This window comes from Rhyacophila brunnea, unplaced genomic scaffold (genome assembly GCF_057557595.1).
Source record: "Rhyacophila brunnea isolate RB1 unplaced genomic scaffold, BYU_Rbru_1.0 scaffold_17, whole genome shotgun sequence".
NCBI lineage: Eukaryota > Metazoa > Arthropoda > Insecta > Trichoptera > Rhyacophilidae > Rhyacophila > Rhyacophila brunnea.
The window spans coordinates 17,839,781-17,864,146 of NW_028232827.1; the positions used below are offsets into that span (position 1 = coordinate 17,839,781).

Here is a 24,366-nt window from a genome sequence, read left to right on the forward strand (position 1 = left end):
TAAGATAAATCCAAATATTACAAGTCATACAATGTGGCATGGAAGGTTGATATTGAGCATACTACGAAAAGACTGCAAGATAAATAAATGTATACGAAGGCGAATGGCGTTTTATAAATTTACCCAAATAGGCACTAGACGACCATAAGAATGCTCTCAGCGGATTTTAAAGTATTCCTATGATAGTTTTTGTAGTTTTTTGCCAAGCACACCATCGTTGAACTCGGTCATTTGTCAAGCAGCGACGCTTAGTTGCTAGTTCTTTCTCATCCATAATGTTTCTATTTTTTGATTGAGTGAGTTGTCTAAGGTTACAGTAGGTTACAGAATCCTATCATTGGATAATACACTAATTTATTGATTCTCTAATAACTCGATGCATTACCTTACCGTACTGTAAGCATTATTAGAGTATCATTTGTTATTTTTCACGACCAGAGTAAAATAAACAATTCATTCGATTTTTAAATTCAGAATTTGCGTTAATACGTCTTGTTTTTTTAATACGTACAAGTTCTTCCTGTTTCGTTCTCTCTTATATAATTTCATGTTTTTTCTCATGTTTTACAGATAATCCAAGACAAATATTATTAATGTAATCAGATGATGGGTATTTTTAATTATTATAATGTAATTTAATTTTGAAGATATCAGTAAATTATTCGATTTTTATTAAGTCGATTCGATCAAAGTACAAGATAGGATCGAGGTTAACGTTAAGCCACACACATATCTAGGTTAGTTAAATAATACATACCGAATGTGGCAATTCAATACATATATTTTAATTAGTACGTAATTTGTATTTACTACGTAATTATTTTATTACCACGTAATTAGGCTAATTAGCGGTAGACTACATGGGTTTCCGCTACAGTAGTATATCGGATTTAATTATAATTTCATTGAATATTTATCTGTAGACAATTGGTCATTTTTGACTATCTAACATTTTGTAATATACTTGAATGGGGTATTGATTTAATAAAATATTATTTTTTTAATCAACGAATAATTTACAAGATTTAAGAATGTCATATTATTTTATTGGCAACACCTCAAAGAAATATTATATAGCCAGTAAAACCATATTTTTGGAAAAAATACAACGCCTAGCGCTTAGCCCAGGAGTCGGCAAACTCTTGAACCAAAAAAGCCAAATATGAGTGGCACAACGGTCAAAAAAAATTCGAGAGCCATACGTATATTTTTATAAATATGATTTATTTAAATGAATTAATTACATTTTATAATCGTTTATTTATTAAATGAAGAAGATTTCCCGAATAAAACTAACGTAAATACTTAGTAGTAAATGTTTTTATTGTTGACATTATATGATAATTTTTACAGAATATGAATTACATACAATTTGTACGCATTCCTTAAAAGTCATGTGAACAATGATCTTCCTAGCATTTCTTTGGAGAGTGTGTATGTTTGGTATGTAACTTGTAGTTTTTAATTTCAGGCGCGACTCGTAAAAAATTTTCATCAGTTATTTGGCTTCTATAAATGCTATTTATATTGTTCATGTTTGAAAATGATTGTTCTCATACATATTATTATGTAGACTCAAATATGAGTTCGGAAAGTTATTCCATAATATGTATTAAAAATTGTAGTATCTACTTCATGTAGATTTAGAGCGCCCCACTTGTGTTGTGAAATTAAATTGCATTTTTCTCTCTCCAAATCCTCAATTTTTGTGGCAAAACCTACAAATTTTGAGCTCCATAACTATTTGCTTGTTAAATCCACCGATAAAATTGTATTTCGAAAGTGCTCGTGTCTATATCAAATGGAGAACAATTTGATTTGTCGACTTTTGCAATGGGCGGATTTAAAACAGCAACAATCATATCTTTTTGCATCAACCATCACGGAGGAAAAATTAGGCTCGCAATAATGTCATTATATAATATAATAAGTGTACAAATTAATGACAACAAATAAAAATTGTGAATTTTGCAAAAGTTTTTGTAAAAATTGGGAATTTGGCAAAAAGCCGCACGCCAATACCCAAAAAGCCATATGCGGCTCACGAGCCACGGTTTGCCGACCCTTAACCTAGCCCATGCTTCTGAAATCTCATCGTTATTAGATATGACGCATATAGCGGGTTCGAAACCCACTGGTCGTTGTATTTTTTATTTTTTTCTTCTAATGGCTATACATTTCTCTGAGGTGTTTTAAAATAATTATATATGGGATATTAATTATTTAAGTTTCTCTATCTTATAGTTGAAATTTGCATAAACACTCCATGACATAACGAAACCTGGGTAAACTGAAAAGCTTCATAATAATCAAAGCGTTTAAGTGACTGGAAAGAGGAAACATAAAAAGAATTTCCGTAGGTACAAGGAAAACGTGCTAAGAATATAAACAGCTTCTGCGAAATGTGAACAATGCCGGTATTTTACTGTATAAGATTAAATAATAATAATATGTGTGAGGTGAAATCTGAAGGAAATATTTAATATTGGAAACGTGTAGTTTGGTTCAAAATTTTAATAACACATAATTCTCTTATATTATTAAATATACTTTTAAAGTGCCTTTTTCCAGTAAAAAAAACGATTTAAATGTTTGGTTTGATGTATATTAAACTTATTTTTCTGAAATATACGTCATATACATAATAAAAAAAATCACTAGAACATCGTAGATCATAATATATGGAGTGAACTCTCATCAACAAATGTTCGGTGACGCCTCTAATGGCTGAAAGGTAACGTATTGGCTTATGATGTCGTGGGCCCTGAGTTCAAATCCAGTGTCTGTAAAACTTCACATATGTTTTCCAATGTATGTTAGAACATAGAGTATAAACCTATAAACCTAATAGATTGAGCAACTGGCAAAAATCCATTTCTCGTAAAAATTAAGATCTGATTATATAATCTCCACTCCGTGGCGACCCATATTATGATTCTCTAATAATTGAACATGATTATTCAAGTTTTTACAATATTTTTCTAATATAATATTATGTATGTTTATATTACATGAAGTGTGTTTAATTATAAATTTAATAATATGAGATAAATTAAAAACTATGAATGAAGAAGTATGGAATAAAAATTGACTTATCGGAATAGTTGTAAGTAATAAATAATATAATTTGTACATCATATTATGTATGCATGCTTTTTTGCTCATTATATTATAAGTAGATAGGTACCTACCATTTTTACAAAAAATCACATCCTATTGATATGTGCTAAAAAGTTCTCTTACCTTCCATTTTATGAAAATTAATAACACAATCACTGCTGAACTTTTAATTACGTTTTAATTATTTAAATAACACGTTAATTATATCTAATGGCCAAGTACTCCAAACGCGCCAGTCGCGGTGTTAGCACTAAATGAGGTAATTGATTTAGAATGCACAATAAATTCAAATATCTACGTTATAATTTTTTCCCAGTATAATAGAAAAAAATGTTTGAGTAAATAATAATTGAAGTTTTCAAGAAAAATACCGCTTTTGAAATAATATTATAAATGAACATAGGAAACTTGTTTAATTAACACTACAACTGAAGTTGTAATAAACAGAAATAATTTCATGGCTATTAAGAAGTTAAACATGAAAAAACATATTTTCTTTATCAAAGATGTGTTAATAAATTTACAAGTTAATTCGGCAACAAAATCATGTTGGAAACTTATGAAAGAGGCTTGTTCAACATTTTTAATAACTCTCTCAACAAAAGTTTCTATCGGAAAGTTTTCGTTGAAATAAAAGCTCGATAAAAAGTAAACTGCCTACTTGGACGTGTTCCGTGGAATATTACAGCCATTTGACGTTGTTCACAAAATGGTGGCATAAAAATTAACAAGTTTGCATGACGTACATTCTGTGAAAAACGACACAATGTACCGTCATAGGTGTGAGTGTAATTTTATGCTTGAAAGTAAGCATTAAGTTGCCTGTAAATAATCGTTCGTCTGTGCTTTGTATTATGGCGTACAGTGCAACTGTGATTTATATAAGCTTATGTGTCATAAGATAATATGAAAAATGTAAAATATGTAACTGATGAATTATAACTAAATTGAGAAGGTGAATAATTATTTTGCAGTGAGTAGTCCTATAATCGTGTTTATAGTCGTATTAAGTTTTTGTTTAGATAGACATGATAATTATTTACCGACCATATTGCTTCAAACAAGAGAGTGTTTTGATAGATTTATTAAATAAAAACAATAATAATTGGTTAGGAATTTCATGTTACAACAGCTACTAGTTAAAATTGTCGTAATTTAATAAGATGCCCGTAGTTTAATTGGAAAAGCATACTTGCGCGAATTTAGAAGATACCGGTACAAGTCCCGTCGGGTGTCGTTTTTTTTCTACAACATGATTTTTTCTAGTGTGTATAATATTATGCATGAGAGGTTTTCAAATTATGTATATTCAATATAATATAATATAATGTTACATTCTAAAATCTTGTGTCTTATTCGTTGAATAAAAAAAAATAGTTTATTAAATAAGAATCATTAGGCAAATGTTACTATTTATTGATATTGTATTTGAAAATATTTTTCCATATTATAATATGTATATATTATTATATGTTAGTATTCCAAAATAATTTGTTATTAATCTTTTTGGATGTTACCTACATATTGAGGAATTATAAAAATTTTCGAATTTCAAAAAAAAATCTTTTTGGGAAAAAAATACGTAAAAGTGTCAATGAGCATTGATTTGAAATTCATCCTAATCAAACTATCTACATCCGTTTTGTATGAATATTATATTAACCATATGGCATAGGTATGAGCAAAACGTGCCGACTTGACGAAAGGCGATGAAAACGGGCCATGAAATTTTCTAGCGATCCTTTCACTGATGTCTTATCTTGGAAACGGCAAAGTAACCATATAAAAAATGCCCTTCGAATCCTATTAAGATGTCTTTTTCACCCGACCCTCACGCTGCTTTTTTCCATTTGTTGGCATGTAGAATCTCAGCACGACACTTTGCAGAAGTGTTGCAGAGAGTTCTAATCTTTTGTCGGGTGAATTACTGAGTTTTATAAATCTAATTGTGTGTTATATTATACCACGTAAAGTGAAACTTAGTACAAAGGTTTCCATTTTTTATTATTCAAAATTTTATTTTAAATATTAATTTATTTTTACTAACAATTAAGATATGCCATGATTTTTAGGGTACATGAGCTCACATTATTATGGATAATCGGTGTTATATAATAATTACTGTTATAATTACTATTGAAATGAAATAAAATACTAAAAATAAATAAGAAATATTGAATGTCACCCAAAAATGCGTTTTTAGGGTTTTACTAAGCACTTCTTATCTCTTCTATGGCCATATACGCCCCTTAGTTGGAGCATATGGACACCACGCATATAAAAATTAAGATTTATTATTATTTATTTATAAAATGATTTTTTTTCAGTATCGTTAAAGACAAGTGTAAATAATACTTTTTGTGTGATGAAATTAAAAGAGCTGATTTTGTAATAATAACATAACAAATAGATTAGGAATATTTAAAACAATCTAATGAAAAGTGTTTTTTTATTTTTTTATAATTTCAACTTTTTATACATCTTACTTGTAGGTATTTTTAATTTGAAATTGGATTTTTTAATTTTTTTTTGTTTGTTTTTAATTATTATTCATATTAACATCCAAGGCATGTTCTCAAGAAGATTTTTTAAAGCTAATAAATATCTAACCTCTGTGAAAAAGCCTAATAATCTATTTTCACTTTCTTGTCCACATTTTTAATCCGGTAGTAAAAATTGTAATTTACCTTTCATTAAATACCATCTTTTGAGTTTAATTTGTTAGGTAAAATCGGTGTTGGTAAATTTAATAAATTAAAATAAGAAGGTGCTTATTTGCCTTTGATTTACTTAATATTATAATATCAAAGGAAAAATCAGGTTCAATTTTAAAAATTATATTAGGGATAATAAAAACATTTTAATATAGTTTAAAATGTAAATATCTAGGATAAAACATTTAACATAGCACAATAGCCGAGCAGTAACGTATTGGTTTATAAAATTACGGGTCTTGAGCTTAAAGCACGAGTTTCCCAAATTCACGTTTAATGTGTATTTGGACCCACAGTATAGTTATAATAAGTTGAGCAAGTGATTAATATCTATTTATCCTAAAAACATTTTTTAATACAATCTCCACTCTGTGGTGATCTACATATTATATTATATGTTCCGCTAAAGAAATTTACTACATATTTTAAATATGATATTATGTTGTCAGACAGTATAACAACGGTTGTTTAGTAATACTGAGTCTATCTATTTTTCAATACTTCATTCATAAAATTATCCTTAAATGGTTTTGTTACATTCTATAAATAATTACAATTTCATAAAAAACAATTTACAGATGCATTCAAGTTTTTGATGTCCTATATAAAAATAAATTGCCGGATATTAAATACGTGTATGCTTCTTGAAACGTGACATCTAATGAAAGCTCAAAGCTCAAAGGCATACATATTAAAGTTTTAAGAATAGATGCCTAAATCAAATCTGAGGGTTTCACTACTACAACCACGTTACAAATAGTCTACATAGTTTGTGTAATTTGTTAAGATTATGCAGATGCTATTAAATAGAGCGATACTTCCACATAGAATAGCTACATAGATTTCATCGTTAGAGCCACCACTTACTTACCTTGTAGGGATAAAATATTAAAAATCCACATCCTGCAGGTCTAACCTAGAAAATAGCGTGGACATCTTACTGAGTCGAGGAAAATGCTGCATTGGATAATAATGCAACTTGAAGCATGAATTTTGATCCAATACAACCCAATAACAAGGTGATGTAAAAATCTGTATTAATTATACTTAAAATGCGTTTATTTTTCAAAAACTCATTGGAATAATAATAATTTTATAGAAAGTTTATTAAATGACTTAAAACTCTGCATATTTTATTATTGTAAATCACATACAACGAAATAAATCTATAGTAAAAAACCATTTAGAAATTGGGGTTAAAACCCGGGTGATTCAATGATTTAATAATATAAATCTATTGGTAAAATTTTAAATATGTCTATATACTGAATTCAAACATACATTACAAAATAACGTGACCTTTTGCCAGAACTTTGCATCTGAGACCACTGACTTTATAAGCCCACACATTATCGCTCGGCCACCGTGGGCGTTTGGTTAATAGTGTATGGTTTTATTGTTACATAATATACAGTACTCTCTCAGTAATCCGCTACACGAAAAACCAGACAAGTGTCAAATTAGTGAAAGTGGCGGATTATAGTGCTTACAAACAAAATATGGTAAACATTTAAACGTATTCAGTAAAAATATTTTTTTTGAAAAATTTGTACTAGCAAATTACGGTTTTATTCATAATCAAAATCCAGTATTTACTAAATTATACATAATTATTTATAAAGTGTGTATATTAACTAAATATTAAGCAGTTGTTCAGTGAGGCAGATATTCTTGAATGGCTTCAGATTCCTGGCTTCCTCTATGACCAAAAGCTTCAGTTTCTGTGTCCCGGTTGCATTGAAGCACGGCATAATAATGATGCGGTCCTTGAGCACTTTCCTCACTGGTACATTACTTTCTTCTTGATGAACGTACGTTTTACGAAGGAGAAGTTTCCAAAATATACCCGTCTCATCTGCGTTGTATACTTATACGTGGCAAACTACTGAAATTGACAATCAAATACCGGCTAATTATAGAGCTTGATTTTGTGCTTTCAACTAATAAAAATAACGGCGGATTATAGTAGTTTTCGGATAATCGAGCGGCGGATTACTGAGAATGTACTGTATGTATATTTATAAAAGTTATTTTTATATATTAAGCACATAATTTAAGGGTTTAATATAGACTGGGAATTATTTAAACAAAAATACTATAATACTGAGTGGCTATATTATGATTATAATATTATACAATTGAAAATAAATCTACGTAGGTATTTAGCTATTCTTTAAACAAATCTATAATTTTGCGATAGAGATGAAGTTAAAATAAATTAAGGGTAGTTATACACTTTCTTCACATTTCAAATAAAGTAAGATATAGTTTTGGTGCGAAATGAAATGGTTTTTCACCTCTTAAATACGGTGCACAAGTAAAACTGAGAAAAAGTCGTACGCCATTTGATAAATAAGGTCTGAAAGGAGGAAATGGGAGTAAAATGATGGCGGAAACTCGTGCGTGGTTGAATTTTGTGCCACTTTTTTATTTACAAAAAAAGGAAAATTCAAAAAAATTAAAACACGTGTTTAAAGACGTGGCCTGTATAAAACTTTTAACTATAATATGAATTAAAAACGTATTTCCCAGATAAATCAAATGATAACTATCTCTTTAATTAAAATTTAAAAAATATTGTTATGAGAACAATAAGTTACATTGTACTAACATAAAATTATTGTAGTTTGATTATAAATAATTTTAACATTTAATTTAATAAAATAAATATGTTACTTGGTAAATAATGTCATAAAATTACATAATTATTATGTATTATAATAAAAGTTCGTAAGTAGAAATGAAATTAGCTGGCAAATGTATATTACATTTGAAACCCCTCAATGTGTATTCGTAAAATAAATATATATATGTATAAGTATCATGACAATATTGTATACTAAAATCATTATACAATAATTTCATGGGTACAGCGAAAGTGAATCGCAGTGGTATTGGTGTTGTTTGCTAGAACTATAGTCATTATATTACACAATGCCATCATATCGCCTATGGTGCCAATATAGAATGATTCCATTATGTTATGTGGTATTGAGTGTTAACCCCGACATTCACATTTGTTGTCTCATGATATCAGGTTCGTGAACCAAAATTTCGATTAAGTCTAATATTCACAGTGGTACTATCACAAGCGTGTCATCTTTTAGGGTAGAGTGGCCGCCATCTAAGCTTGCCATTTGGAATAGATTTTTTTGAATTAAAACGTGAATAAACCAATCAAGTGCTTGGAATTTACTAATACAATTATACGGCCAGCGCTCGAAATGGAAAAGTTTACAAACCGTAGCGCTCGACAATTTTCTGTAGATATTAATATAGTTATCAAATTTTAAGTGTATTTTATATAAATAAGTGTGTTAGATTTTTTATTATATGCCATATCTAGACTCAGACGGTGAAATTATTTTTTCCACGAGACGGAGCAATAACTTTACCAATTTCACGAACAGAAACGGCGCTCCGGTGTGTTCCGGTCCATTTCAAACCCTGTATACGGAGTACGCGAGTAAACCAATCAAGTGCCTGGCTTTTACTAATACAATTATACGGTTGCGTATACAAGCAAATCCTTCTCACTATGTACAATGGCAAGGTTATCTGGAGGATACTCTACCTACCTACTAATTTCTATAGCACCTGAATGTGTGCTGAACCAGTATTGAGCTACCTTATAGCAAATATAATCTGAGTTGGCAAAAAAATCAGTTTAAATAGCATAAGTAGGTTTTATCTAATTATTGATGTTAAGAGTATAATTTATTTATCGTACATAAATTTATTGTAAATTAGAGTAAGATTATTAAGTAATTAAAATATAAATACTATAAAAGTATTAGGACTGGAGACTAATGATAATATTACTTGTAAAAAACTAGCCGTAAACATGTAGATATACCGGATTCCAGAATATTTTGTAGCAGCAAACATAATACCCAGAAGGGTGGGAAACCGAAGCTGGTCGAGCTAGGAAAGGTAAAAATATCGGCTGACGTAGAGTTAAAGGGAATGTTATTCCAGACGCGGGTAGAGACAATTATTATATTATAGTTTTTCTCGACCTTCGACAGCAAAAACCACATTTATTATTTATTTTAATTTTCGCTTGAAAGCTTGATCTATCAATATCGATGACGATCATAACCTGTATATCGATATTTCATTGGAATAAAATTACACCGAAAATTCTCTCTGCAATATCCGAAAAACCCAACAAGACAATTTCAGCAAATACAAACCAATCATCAAGAGGGAGTAACTAAAGCTACCCTTGCCCCCTTTTGGGAACGGCAATTAAGGGTAGGCAGGTATAAAACATGTCATTTCACGACTCAAACAAAAATCCCATGATTAAACAACATACCTACCTATTTTAGTTATATACAAACCTATTCTTTGAGTCACAATACAATTGTGGTTACAGGGAGAAAAAAGTTTTAATGATATCTATTTAACTGATACATGCTTTCCCCTGAAATGAATCAACGTATTTAAATATTTTTGTGTGTATCTCAAATGTAGTTTTAAGTGTTTGTTTAAAATTGATTTTCATCAGCATTGAAAGCCGCAAAGTTCTGTATTTTAATATGTTTTTCTAGCAATTGAACTTAGAAATATATACTAAAAAAATAAAAATAAAATTACATCATCATAATAATAATATGGTTAAAAGTTAATTCAAAATAACTACTACAAATAATAAAACAGTATTGATTTTTTAATATATCATTATTCCAAAACAATATTGTCATTTGGTTTTCGTCGATAGCGTCTTAATTTAATATTTGGAAATATTAATTATTTATTTTTAGATATTTCAGCAGACACAACGGTTATCTTCTAGAATCATTATTATACCTTCCTAGAAGGTAGACAATACGACGATATATCAAAAGCATAGAATATATGTCAAGCCACAAAATATGAGTAAATTTATATCACATTCTATTATTGTATATCTGTGAATAATATTATAAAACAATAATAATAAAAATTCACTTTGACATTAGTTAAAAATATACATCGATATTCTAAGCAATATGTTTGAACATAATTATTTTCCTAAAAAATCTTATCACAGATGACAGTTTCATTCTTAATCTTTGGAGAACAAACAACTAATACTTTTACTTTCTTATATTATTATCAAGTAAATATAATATACAGGTGCTTACTTTAGCAAGAATATACAAGTCAGCTGTCAAATTTTTACAGCGTACAAGTATGCCCAACACAAAATCACTCAAATGACGCTACGTATAAATATTACAATAAAATCTTTTAAATAAGACTGGTCCAAAATAATCTACATATTTTTATATTTGAATTAAAAAGCTGTGTAATGAATTTGAAATACATTGTTTTACTGTTGTTTTAACTCTTGGGAAATATAAAGGATCAAGCTGCAAACCTGCAAAGCCTTCTTGTAAGTTAATAATCGATGAATATTGAAGTGGCGGTCGATTAATTTTATAGATATGAGAAAATAATCATGCAATATTGTTGTCGAACTGACATAACCGGCCTTAATATCACTAATCTTTTTCAAGGGAGAGAGCGATGCTAATATATGATGGTTACAGAGTTCTTATGTATTGTCAAACAAGAATTTCTTGTCCATGTGTTGAAGCTATGAACTAACAATCCCCTCCAGTGCAGCTAATCTCACTTCCGTTTTCAAATGAGGAACGCCCCTAAATTTATCATTGAAAGGCATTCTTATGTTTATCTTTATTGAATTATTGGTATAAAATTTTTAATTTTTTCTAGTGTAATGTAAATTTTTATCAAAAATATTATACGAAAACGCATATAATCATAAAGTTATGAAGTTCTAAACCTTTAAAAATAATTTTATGCTAATTCAATCATATGAATTCCATTAAGTTTTATAAGTTTTACTCAACTCCAGAACTGACATGTTTTTGTCTATGCTCATTTTAGACTATATACAATAACGAGACGGAAACGCCAGTTGTCTAGAGAGCTTTAATATACGAGGCACTCATCCTTTCTTAAAATATAAAGTGAAAAAGTATCATACCTGTACGTGTACATCATAGATTTCAATACTTTTTCTGCCATATAAAATCACCAGAAGTATAATATACATAATTGTACTTTATACTAAATATAAAATCATGAAAATGTACACGCGCGTTTTTTTTGTGAAGGCCAATATTATAATATCACATCTACACATCAAACACAACCTGTCTGAACATGTTATGTTAACGGGGGTAGTTGACAAACACAACAACTAAACCCCTCAATAAAGTTATTTAAGTATAGGTTACTGGTTAGAGTATTGAATATATTATGTCATACCTTACAGGTGGGTATATCTAATGTGAACATTCATTTTTATCGACAGAAATAGTAGGATTATTAATAATTCGGAGACTTTCCTTCTTGAAAAATTTAATGCCCAAAGTCGATCCTTGGCAGTTTTTTTTAAGAAACGAATAAAGGTACTTGCTGTCAGTAGGTATTGAAAGGCTTTCAGGAATACGTAAACCGCGAGTCTCTCAGGAATTATGTATTAGCATGAGATTTATTTTTTCCTACAAAAAAATAAATAAAAAACAACCCTGCTCACTCTTTTATATTCCATTTATATTACATACGATATTTCAGAGCTTTAGCATAATAATATTCGTTTTTTAACTACATTACCATCGCGAGTTAGGTAATTTAAAACTACGTAGGCGTAGAAAGTCTGAAGGAAACTTATAAGTAAAACGATTCTTTCAAGGTGGTGAGAATTATTGTTTTACTGTATCTGAGTATCGAGATGTAAGAAAAATATATTGAAATAAGTTATTTTTTCAGAGATGTTAAAAATCCTGTATCACTCAATCACAATAAGTTAGGCGAGTGTTTTTACTTCATTTGAGAAGAAATCAAAAATGAATATAAAATACATAATTCTGAAAAACCTCAGAAACAGATATGTTACGAAAATAATTGTACTGAGTAGGATTCGAATAATATACATCTATAACTATACGGATTTTTTTAAATTATTTCATAAATCGTAAAACATTAATACATATTTAGATAGTTCTGAATCAAAAAAAAAATCACAGAAAGAATAACACTAATAAAACCTATTATTAAGTTAGTAATATTTTACCCTAATTAATGAAAAAGCTGGTAAAAATGAATTTGACAGAAATTTAAGTAATTAATATAGAGTAGTAATAATTTGCATGAATCATACATAGAAAGATAGCTAAACAAATAAGAGAACTCACCCGGAAAGAGAAAAATGTGAGTAAGAATAAAATTCTACTCCGTCCAACATTTTTTCTAATAGCTATACATTTGAGGTATTTTAAATTATGTATTTTTTCTAATAAAGAATCGGGCATTCTTATATTTTGTGTATGAATAAAATTAAATAATAAACTAATGAATATGTTTTTATTGCATTACAAACAAAACTTAAAAGAAACTTTTATTTATATTAAGTATTATAAATATAAAATCATGAAAAGGTTCGAATCATCGGTCTGTCAAATACACGTATTGTTTTTATTTTATGTTTGCAGTCAGAGTATGGACCTAATAGGTTGAGCAAGCGACTAACATACATTTCTCGTAAAAACAAAAATCTGTTAATACAAAAATTCACTCCATGGAAGCTCATATTATGATCTTATTAGGATTGGACATAGTCAAAAAATATGGCTGTATTTATTTTACTAAACATATTATTTTTAATTTTCACACAAGCAAACTATTTCCATGACGCAATAGTTTGTAGCAAAAGTATATTACGTAGCTCTTAGATATTTTATATTCATATTTTGTTTGTTATTTGGTAAACGGACTAAATTTGCTGATATTCATTAAAACATAATCAAATATTTGGTTTGCTTTCAGGAAGAATAATTTGACGAAAATTCATGGTCCGGAAAAGGGTGCAAGTTAACTGCTTGAAGGAAAATGGTCCAACATAGCATTAATATTTTGCCCACATGTCGTCCAAATTTGAAAGCTAAGAACAACTTATATTATACAGTAAATAAACCGTAAAGGAAAATCAACAAAACTAGAATACTGTGATTTTATGGTTATAATACTAATATAAACTGAAACCGTACTAATAATTTAATATCTTTTAATTTTTATTTAAATATAATCAGTTTAATTTAAATCTTAAAGTTTTAGTTACATTTATAGATCCATCCATCCAATTTATAAGGATATTTTCATAGTTATTTTCTCTAATGTGTTTAGTGTTATTAGAATAGTATAAAATATCTGACAAGGAAGATTTCATATTGCCACTCATATTTATATTTTTTCCTATAAACGATTTGACTCATTATAACTAATGTACATGATACCTCTTTACTTGAATCTTTAAAGTTTTTTCCTTGATTATTCCCAAAATATATCAACGATAGTACAGCTGGTTGCAATGAGCGTAAAAATTTCATACAAATTGTTTTTGTTCTATTTACTACGGTCTGTATTCGATTTATCGTCCTCCAAACCGTGAAGGCCTGCGTACCTCCAGCAAGGTTATTCAAATATACCACTTACATAACTCCAAAATGAATAAAAAATAGATATATATATATATATTGTATTTAGACAGTTGATTTTATTATCTCGGGAAGTCAACTGTCAGTCGTGATATTTTTAACACGAATTGCGATAACCGCGTTAACTGCTTGCTATCAAATGTTGTTGAGTAAGACAGTTAACATGTCTTACTTGTTTTCAAATACATCCGATCACAATCTTTAATTGGATAAAAATAGTCCAATTATATTATTATATATATAATAATAATAATATGCTTTTTGAAACAAGTAAGATGCAGTGCGGTATGTTAACAATTATTGCAGATAACGTATTGTTTATAGAATTGCTCCGAATGATCCGTGTTATTTTGGAGCCATAAAAATAACGGAATAATGTTACCGTATGAAATCTTTAAAATAACCCTGAGCTAAAATGGGTCTTGCACAAATACTTTCCACTAACTCCCTTAAAATTTTATCTCTTGTAGCAACTTTTTTTAATTTTTTTTTTGCAGTGGCTTTAGGGGTCTGTCCAGTGTGACCTCCAAGTATACTAGGTCTGGTGCATGTCTCTATCGCGTCCCTTTCCATACAACATTCAGATCCTTACAAGTATTGTTAAGGATGAGGAAAAGTAAGTTATTTACCATTAAAATAATTTTACAGATCCGAATTCACGTATACATTGAAAAAAATATTTGAAAAATATACATCATAAGTAACAGAGACGATCGTATGTTTTATAGCTGATGTGTAAACATTTTGTAGCTATATCATATATTTTATGTAAATGCACTACAGTAGAAAAAATATGTTTGCTTACAAAAAACAATTAATTTAAAGTACGTCGTTATGTGAAATTATGTATATTCTAAAAAATAATTAAAACTTAGTGTTGTTACATACTTTAACTAGTGCGCCGTACATGAATACATCAAAAGATTCTTTTGGTTTTATTTAGGCCAAGCTCCGAATTTGCTTGAAAATTTAATTCACTTTTCACAGTATGAAACATCACGCGGAATAAGTCCCGAGGGACCACTATAAAGAAAAGTGCGTTTCAGGTTTTAACCTTCGAATGGATTTAAAAAATGCTAAGATTATCTCGGACTGAGAAATATATATATACATAATGTACTGAAATCAAAATTTTAAAGTTTTCATTAATAATAATATTAAATTAATTATATTATATCGTTATCGATCAGGGATTAAGAATGTATAAATTATACTATAAATTTAATTATTTTAACATGTTTATTCAAGGTAAATTTAATACAACTATTTACAATATATTTTACTACACAAAGACCCGGTAATGCAATAATATTAAACTTAATAAAAGAAGAAAAACCTTAGAGACGAAAAGACAAATTTTAATTTTCTGCACAATTTGCTTCAAGGATTACAAATTTTCAATTTAACACATGGGCAAGTTCTCGTAAACCTTCTGACTTTGTCCTCAAAGAGTTGTTTTAAAAAAACTAAATTGATTAGTTGGACAATGTAAAAAACAAATAAGTTTTATAAACACAAAGCTTTCAAAATTTTACCATCTAAAGCCACAAAGACATGATAATGTACACCTTTTTAACTCAGCTAAAAGTAATTCTGTTGATATCTTATTTATAATTTTTCTTTTTTTATTATGTCCGATCCTAATGGGATCATATTATCGGTCTCCACAGGGTGGAGGTTTGTATTAACAGATTTTTGTTTTTTTTATGAGAAATGGATGTTAATTTCTTTGATTGTGATAACTTACTGTTAATTCATAGTAGAAATGCATCGTATTAAGTATTATTTTAATAAAAACGAAAATTATATCGTAGTGATTAAATAATTGGACCGGTTTAAGCCTAAGAGAGACATTTTCAACTGAAGTTGAAATTGCGTTTTTTGTAAAATTAATAATCAATGGAAGTCAGCCACACAAATTGAAAAACTTTGGAAATTGGATTTGAACCTGGAACCCACAACATTATAAGCCGGCGCGTAAGCCGCTCGACCATAATGGGGTAGATATTATATTTTGTTAAAACATTTCTGTATCTCAAAGAAAGAATTTATTACAAAAATATTGCTTTATTATTTTAAATTTAATCATCAATATTACAAGATTCATGTAAATAAGGGTCTCTTCTGTATGGTGTATTTTTTTTGTAGACTCTACCGATGAATATTTTAAAATAATGCAGATGAGATTGAAACGATCCGAAAAAAATATACAATTTTATAAAAGCGATAATTTCGTGTTGAAAGTATATTGGAATTAAATTTGATGGCTTTGAATAGAAAAAATAATCTTAAAAATAAACGTGTTAAATTATTTTTGTATAATAATCCAATAACAACCCAATAGAGTTAAAATTAATACAAGTGATTTTTTTCTATTTGGTGCTTTGTAATATTATAAGGTTTACTTAAACAATATACATTACATACAATGTTGTAATGTTTATTCACATTAATATGTTATTATTATATAATAATATTGTGTATCCTATTAATGGCCATAAAAATGGTTTTAGAAATATGTTACTAAGTAAACCAAGACTAAGTTTATTAGTGCTGGAATAAGATCAATTCTATGCTTGAATGGTGTTATTAATAGAAATCCATTACTTATAAGGTTCTCGTATGTCTTCTTTATTCCAACTTAAGCAAGACATTGAGTTTACCAAAAGCCCACAATCTATTCTACCATATTATTTTTTATATTAAACGTTAGACATTCTCTTTTCTATGGTCTAGAAAGATCATTTACAACACGTGTGATACCTACCTTAATCATCGGATATTAACTTATCACATGAAATTATTTTGGAATCACGTAATGATATTACACGTTACATACCCTACTTCAAAGGCTGTAAAGAATATATTCCTAGATTAATTTACTACTTAATATATTAAAATAACATATTGAATTTCGGCAATTTCGGAATACGGCCGTAATAATTATTGAATCATAACATACTTAATGAATCTATTGACTGGCACAAAATAATTGAAATTTAGAATTAACTTGATATTATAATATTAAACAATGAAAAGCATTTTCAGTAAATTAGTTATTATATTATTAGTTTGGTATTTTAAAATTTAATATTTTATCAAATTAATTAACTACCTACTACATTAGTAAGCGATGTAAAAGATTGATAAGTACTTTATTTTTGTATATTAAATTAGTACAAGTAAATCATGTATTATTAAAGTATTATCAAAAAAGATACCAAAATTTTATTTAGTGGAAACAATTAATGATAATACTAATTTATATTACTAAAATCTATTATACAATACGTTTCAAGTATTACTTTATAAATCCCATGTCTTTATAAGCATGTAATTATAAATTAAGTGTATTTTTACTATAATCCCATATACAATGCGCAATGCGCATGTTGGACATAACGTGAAAATACACTAAAGATAAACCAATGGATAAGAATTCTAACAAGAGTAGATAGGAAGTGTGATAGTGGTTGTTAATCAGATGAAACAGCTATAGACTGGACATGTCGTCCGATGAGTCAACAGTGTATGTGTACGTCGAGGCAAAGAGCTAGGGACCGATAAGAGTGAAAGAAACTAGGGGAGGCCTTCATTCAACAGTGGATTGACCCTGGCTTATGATGATGATATTATGCTATAATATATTATGTAAATATTTGAACCCTGTGTACATAATAAATGAATTACATATTTGGAAAAGTGGAAGGTAAACTTATGCTTGGTTAATCATTTACAAGATAGAGGGAAAGTGTCGAGTTGATTTTATAGACCTTCAGTATCCCAATCTAGACGGATGCACCTATTGACAGACTTGGATGAAGGCAAATGGTGTAGGAGGCCAACAATCATATAGGGATTTGGCGCCAATAAATGGAAAAAATATTTAATCAGTGGTGGTAGAGACCGACAAGTTTAACGCGAGGCTATGCCATGGAGACTCACGTTAAACTTATCAGTCTCTATATAGGTTCATACAGACTAATTGAATAATTATTAAAGTGGACAATCGGTTACAGTATTAATGTCTTATGAATTATTAAGGAAAAATAGCGTAGTTACAGATACTAATATCTGTAAGAAAATAATATGATTGTTAATATTCAAAGATTTACATTTAAATGATTTAGTCATATAAGAGTTCATATACAGATGTACGATTTAAATACATTACACGCACCTAATAATTATGGATATATAAATGTATTTACATGAATTAAGTATAATATTATATAGTCATATTGATTAGCGTTAAATAATTATGTTAAGAGGAAACTTATTATAATATTATAATAAAAATATATTTTATGAGATGTAATAAATGGCTTCCATAAATCAATCAACAATATCCCAAACATCGCCATTCTAAGACAAACATTACTTTACTAAGATAAGTAGTGATTCTTATATTATTATATCACCCTATAAAATAATAAAGGTATACAAAAAAGCCAAATATATACCAAAAATTCTATATGAAATATGAAAAAAAACTGTCAAAATATTTACACGAATATTATATTATATATTGAGTTTGTTGAAACACTTTTTGTAAAAAAAGGCAATCCAAAAAATTCTTATAAAATATTCAGTAATACGAAAATTTAAAATTTACGTGTGTTTATTATTTCAACAAAATTACTACCTAGTATTATTTTTTTATGATTAAATTGAATATTTTTATAATGATTAAGATAAATAAGAGTCCACCAGTAAAGGATTGAAAGGATCCAACGGGCGACTTTTTTACTATTAAAGCAAATTTGTGTGTATCGTACTTATTTGGTTGACCTGCCACGCCAAAATTACATTGATTTATATTTATTATTTGATAAATAATAAAATATGCATAACACACGAGGAAAAACTAAATTGTACATATTATTTTCATGAATTTGTATTATCAACATAATAACTAATTAATGTGATACCTGAGCTTGTTTCAATGAACTAACATTTTATATATTTTGACTTGATGTTTGAAAGAACTGAAAGACTGCTTATCATTTTTAATTATAACTTGAGATGAAAAACTTTGATCACCTAGATATGTCGTAGAAAATGGAAGCTGAACTACGATAGCCTTGTCGGATATCCAAGGATATTCTTTAATTATCGAAATCCAGAAAATAGCCAATGGAATATCGGCGAAGTTCAGTTTTAACTTCCCGTCATTTCTCAATTCAACAAATTCCTCTCAAATTTATAGGGAAAGCGCTTCTATAGAATTTTCGGCATCGGTTGCAGAAAAGTTTCGAATCCAGTCGTATTGATTGTATGAAAGTAATTATGAAATTTTCTTTTGCAGCAAAGTTAAATGTTTTTGAGACGGATCTAAAATTAATTGCTTGTTTTCAATGGTGGTCTGGTGGGTCCTTTAGTATATTTGTGGAGATCCTTGTCTTAACTCTTTCTGCCAAAGTTCGAGTTTATTTTTGAATCCTTCTAATTTATCAGAGCACGTTAGTATATTTTCATTTTGACCTTGAATTGCTTTATTAAATTTATGCAGGTGCTCAAATATATTACCAGCCATGTACACAAATTTGGCTATTAAGTGAGTATTGTATATTATACATAATTATTTGGGTTTTTTTTAGCAATGCACCACGGTACACCTAGCATCGTCTCGCGGCATACCGGTTGCGGAACACTGATCTAAAGTGACATCACCGGAACGGATGAAAAAAAAATAGCTTGGTTAAGAGACATAGTGCATATTTTGCCAAATGACTGGTAAAATACAAGAATTATCATGCTAGGATTTGTTACACCTTGGGTGATTTGTTATACCTGGTCAGCTTGTAAAACAATATAGGTCGTTTTAAGAGTTTGGTATTTTCTGATGAAGTGACCGATATATTATTATTTGTTTCATAAAAAATAGCTGCTGAAAAATTCTATATAACTGATTTAAATGTTATGTAAATTGTGTCTGGTTGTTAAATGATATAATATATTATGCCAAGAAAAAATATTTATATTTAAATTATAATAATAGTGTTTTCAGTATTTAAAGGGATATAAGTAAAGCTAACGTGTTAAAATCAAATTGGTTCCTACGTTGCTATGAAAATAATAACAAATTTTTAACCAATGTATAATAATATGTTTATTTTTTGTTATTAAAATTGGTTCAATATATGGTTGAATACTTTTCATATAATATACATATAAAATAATGCTCCTATCACTTTTACCCGTAAGAGCGTGAATTTATTATAGTATCTACAGTATTAGAAGAAATTAATCGGTGTATTACATGAGTTTTATATACTTATATATATATATATATATATATTTAACGTAATTATAACTTTTTAACGATAATCCATTGTTATTTTTAAAATTATATAATATTATTAATAAAATATCAATATATAAATTATAATAAATAATGAATAAATTCAATAAAAAAATTTTGAATCACTATTCCTAATATTTTTACAAATAAAAATTACATCGTGTTTCCAATTAGTGTAAAAATACTAAATGGCATAGTGCAGGATTGTATGTACAGGATAATCCAAAATAATATGCACCCAAAAACGCATGAGATGGGAAAAACGTAGATGGCGACGATTAAATGCTTGGTTTTGAAAACTTTAACTAGTTTTCTTAACTTTACAGTACTAAAAGTAAATAGATTTTTAAAAGTGCATTTTTTTCTCGACCATACTGTATAATATTGCTGATATATTTTATGTTAGATATACTAAATAACACAAACTATAATATCATATCGATTTTAATGTATGAAACTTTATTGCATTTCGAGAAAGCTTTGAAAACTGAATGTTCCTTTAGAATCTAATACCAGCGAGAAAAATGTATGTATTTTAAGTAAATAATTCAAAACATACTAGACTCAGAGCTAGAGCTATAAAACTGAAGGAGGTATTCTTTCATCTCGGATCAGAGTTCTGTGTCTACGAAGCAAGGCCAGATGAATACATTTAGCGTTGCACTTTATTGCAACCAACATCAGGGCGTGGACAGAACTTGACGTGTTGAAATGGCGTGCATAGTAACAGAAGTACTACATTGAGTAAGCTTATATTTCTACAGACAATAAAAAAACCCCGCAATATCGCAGTACAAATTATGCCGGTTATGAATATAAATACGTCATATTCTTCACTTAATTTTGTTTCCTTCTGATAAAATATCAGTAATATTTTTTTTAAAAACCTTAAAACCTAAAAAATACTATAATTTAATTCATATAATATGGACTAACCCATTTTTGTTCAACGAATAACGCAATTTAAATAGCGCATCATAGACTATAATGTAAAAAAAATATTAGTTAATTCCGTCGCGATTATATAAGACACATATAAGTTAGTTGGTAAAACACATAGGCGCGGGATCGAATAAAGCGTGTTAAAGTGCCGAGCGGGGCGTCGATTTTTTTTTTCAAAAAGATTTTTTTTAGTGGTTATATTATTTTCTATGGTGTTTTTAAATCATAATGTTCGATAATACAGATATTTATCAAAATTTATTAAGCATTTTATTTTCACTGCAGAATTTGCTTTTTGATGTCTTTAGGCTATATAATTGTGTATGTTATAAGTAGAGTATGTTGCAATGTTTGCTCATTATTCCATTTTGACGGAAAATATGACGTAGTTTGAGCGAAGTCGGAAATAAAAACGGTAAAAATAATTAAATTTACCATACTTATCTAATTCGTGCGCAGTAGAAGAAATCGCAATCTGCGGAAATTCAAAGTTAAGTTGTTCCACTATGACAGACTTTTTTTGATAAATAATTTTTGTATGCCGTTACCCAAACCATTGGATATTTGTACCGGATCAAATACCCATACATATCAATTAAAGTATTTAAAAATAATGCGTTTACGATAATTTTAGTAATCATAAAAATTAGTGCTTATCGTTGTTTGTAAAATCTTTCATTTTAATAGAAATTTGAATTAAGATTATTATAAAATATAGAAATATTATGCTTAGTAAAAGATCAATATAAAAATAATGAAAAATTATAAAAAATAGAAAAATAATGTTTTTATATGATTCATCTAGGTAAACAAAAAAATCATGTTTTTTTTGTCTAAAAAACGATATAAATAAATTTAATGGTTAACTGGGAAGTTTATGTTATTTTATGTACTTCACTGTTAAAGTGAATGAATTATTTATGAGTTTACAACACGAGCGTTACAAAATAAAATTGCAATATTGTGTTTGTCAACAAACACAAAGCACACAGCTCATCTGACTGTACATTGTTGTATTATAAATGCAATTTTTGCAACTGAAAACAATTGTTAAAGGGAAAAAGACAGACATACTATTTTTATTATGCAACTGAAAAAACAAGGTGTGATTGTTAAATAATTGACATTGTATTTTTTTTTAAATAAAATAATAATAGAAGTAGCCAATGTAATTAACATTGAATTAATAAATTGAACTCTGTCACAATTAATCTACATTTATTAAATTAAAATATTTTTTTTTATGTACCACGTTTTTAAATTTTCTATTGAATCATATAAACTTGAAAATTCTATGTATTAATAAATACTTTTTTTTTGTACTTGATAGAAATACTGAATAAATATAGAATACTGAAATGTCATTTCGACATTTCATATTAATTTCCATAGTAACGCACGTATATATTAATAATTTAGTTGCTAGGACCTCCTTAGCAACCAATAATAGTGTTTTACCTTTTACGATTTTTTTCCGAAATAACATACTATACAAAACAGAATTAACTGAAAATGAATTCAATTCTGCTTAAAAATAGCTAAAAGTATTAAAAAACGCATTGTCATCGTGTTCTGATATATTTTAAAAGTTTCAAATATATCTAGCTAGTCGGGAAGTTAGTTAAAACAAGATTTGTATTGGACAAACAAGAACACGAGCTAATAAAAACGTGGTAAAATAAAATAAAATCATTTCGTTATTATATATAGTATAATGCTATAATATAATATATTTTATAGTATTATGCTATAATTTTAGTTCATAATAGTTAAATATTGACTCCATGACTACAACATAAAATTCAAAATATTGAGTTTATAGTAGGTAATTAATTTTTAAATTTATAAGTAATGAAAATTATTTGTAAATCATTATGATTAATGTTGTGAACAATATACATTAAATAATAATATTATAATAAATTTAGTTCAATTAATAGTTTTTTATTAAATAAAACCGCTTTTCTTATAAAACAAAATCTGTGATCAATATGTACTATTAGATAAAGTACATGGTATATTTAATTTTACTGAATATCTAAATAAAATATTAAAACTAAACAGGTAGGTTTATATTAATTTTCTAAACAGTATTAAATTGCTAAAAGGTATTATAATCATAAATAATAAACTTTCTATGCATAAATGATTCATATAAACTCTATAACTGTATTATATTATGTTAGTAAGATAGATTGAAAATTGGTTGCTAAGTATTCTTTAATAAATAATGTTGCGCATGAAAAATGAAAAATCACGTAGAGGTCTGTTTTACAAAACCATATGCCAAAATGTGCTTTTGAAAATGAGAAGATAAAGCTTTAGCATAAATACAAAGCGAATGTGGTTAAATATAATGGTTTTGTAAAAAGATTTTTTTATTACTTGCAACACTTTTATGCCGCAATAAAATGAAAATTGTATAAATAATGTATATGAAAATCTCTCTTTTGTACGAAAACTTCCGAAGATATTTAATTTGCAAATGATCGGAATACAATAGTTTCAACACATATTATAAAAACGTTATATTTTTGGCAAAATTAATTATGGTTTTTGTATTAAGTAGTTACAAGTTTTTAGTGAGATATATCACTTTACTGATATACTGATGACTACTAGGTACAATATGGTATATTAAGATACTTTTTTGAGATTTTGAATTGCAATAACATCTATTTTCTGGTTAAATACTGATAATATTAATGTAATTACCTACATAAATAAATAATTTTTAAAGACAATCCCCAAAAAATCCAGTTAAGATGTTCTT

General features: G+C 27.9%; 1 protein-coding gene across 1 annotated transcript in view; it reads right to left on the minus strand.

Annotated features, from left to right (window-relative positions):
- The window catches only part of LOC147073788 (UNC93-like protein), a 234,143-nt gene that overhangs the window by 151,099 nt on the left and 58,678 nt on the right, over window positions 1-24,366 (minus strand). The gene's annotated exons all lie outside the window — the stretch shown is intronic.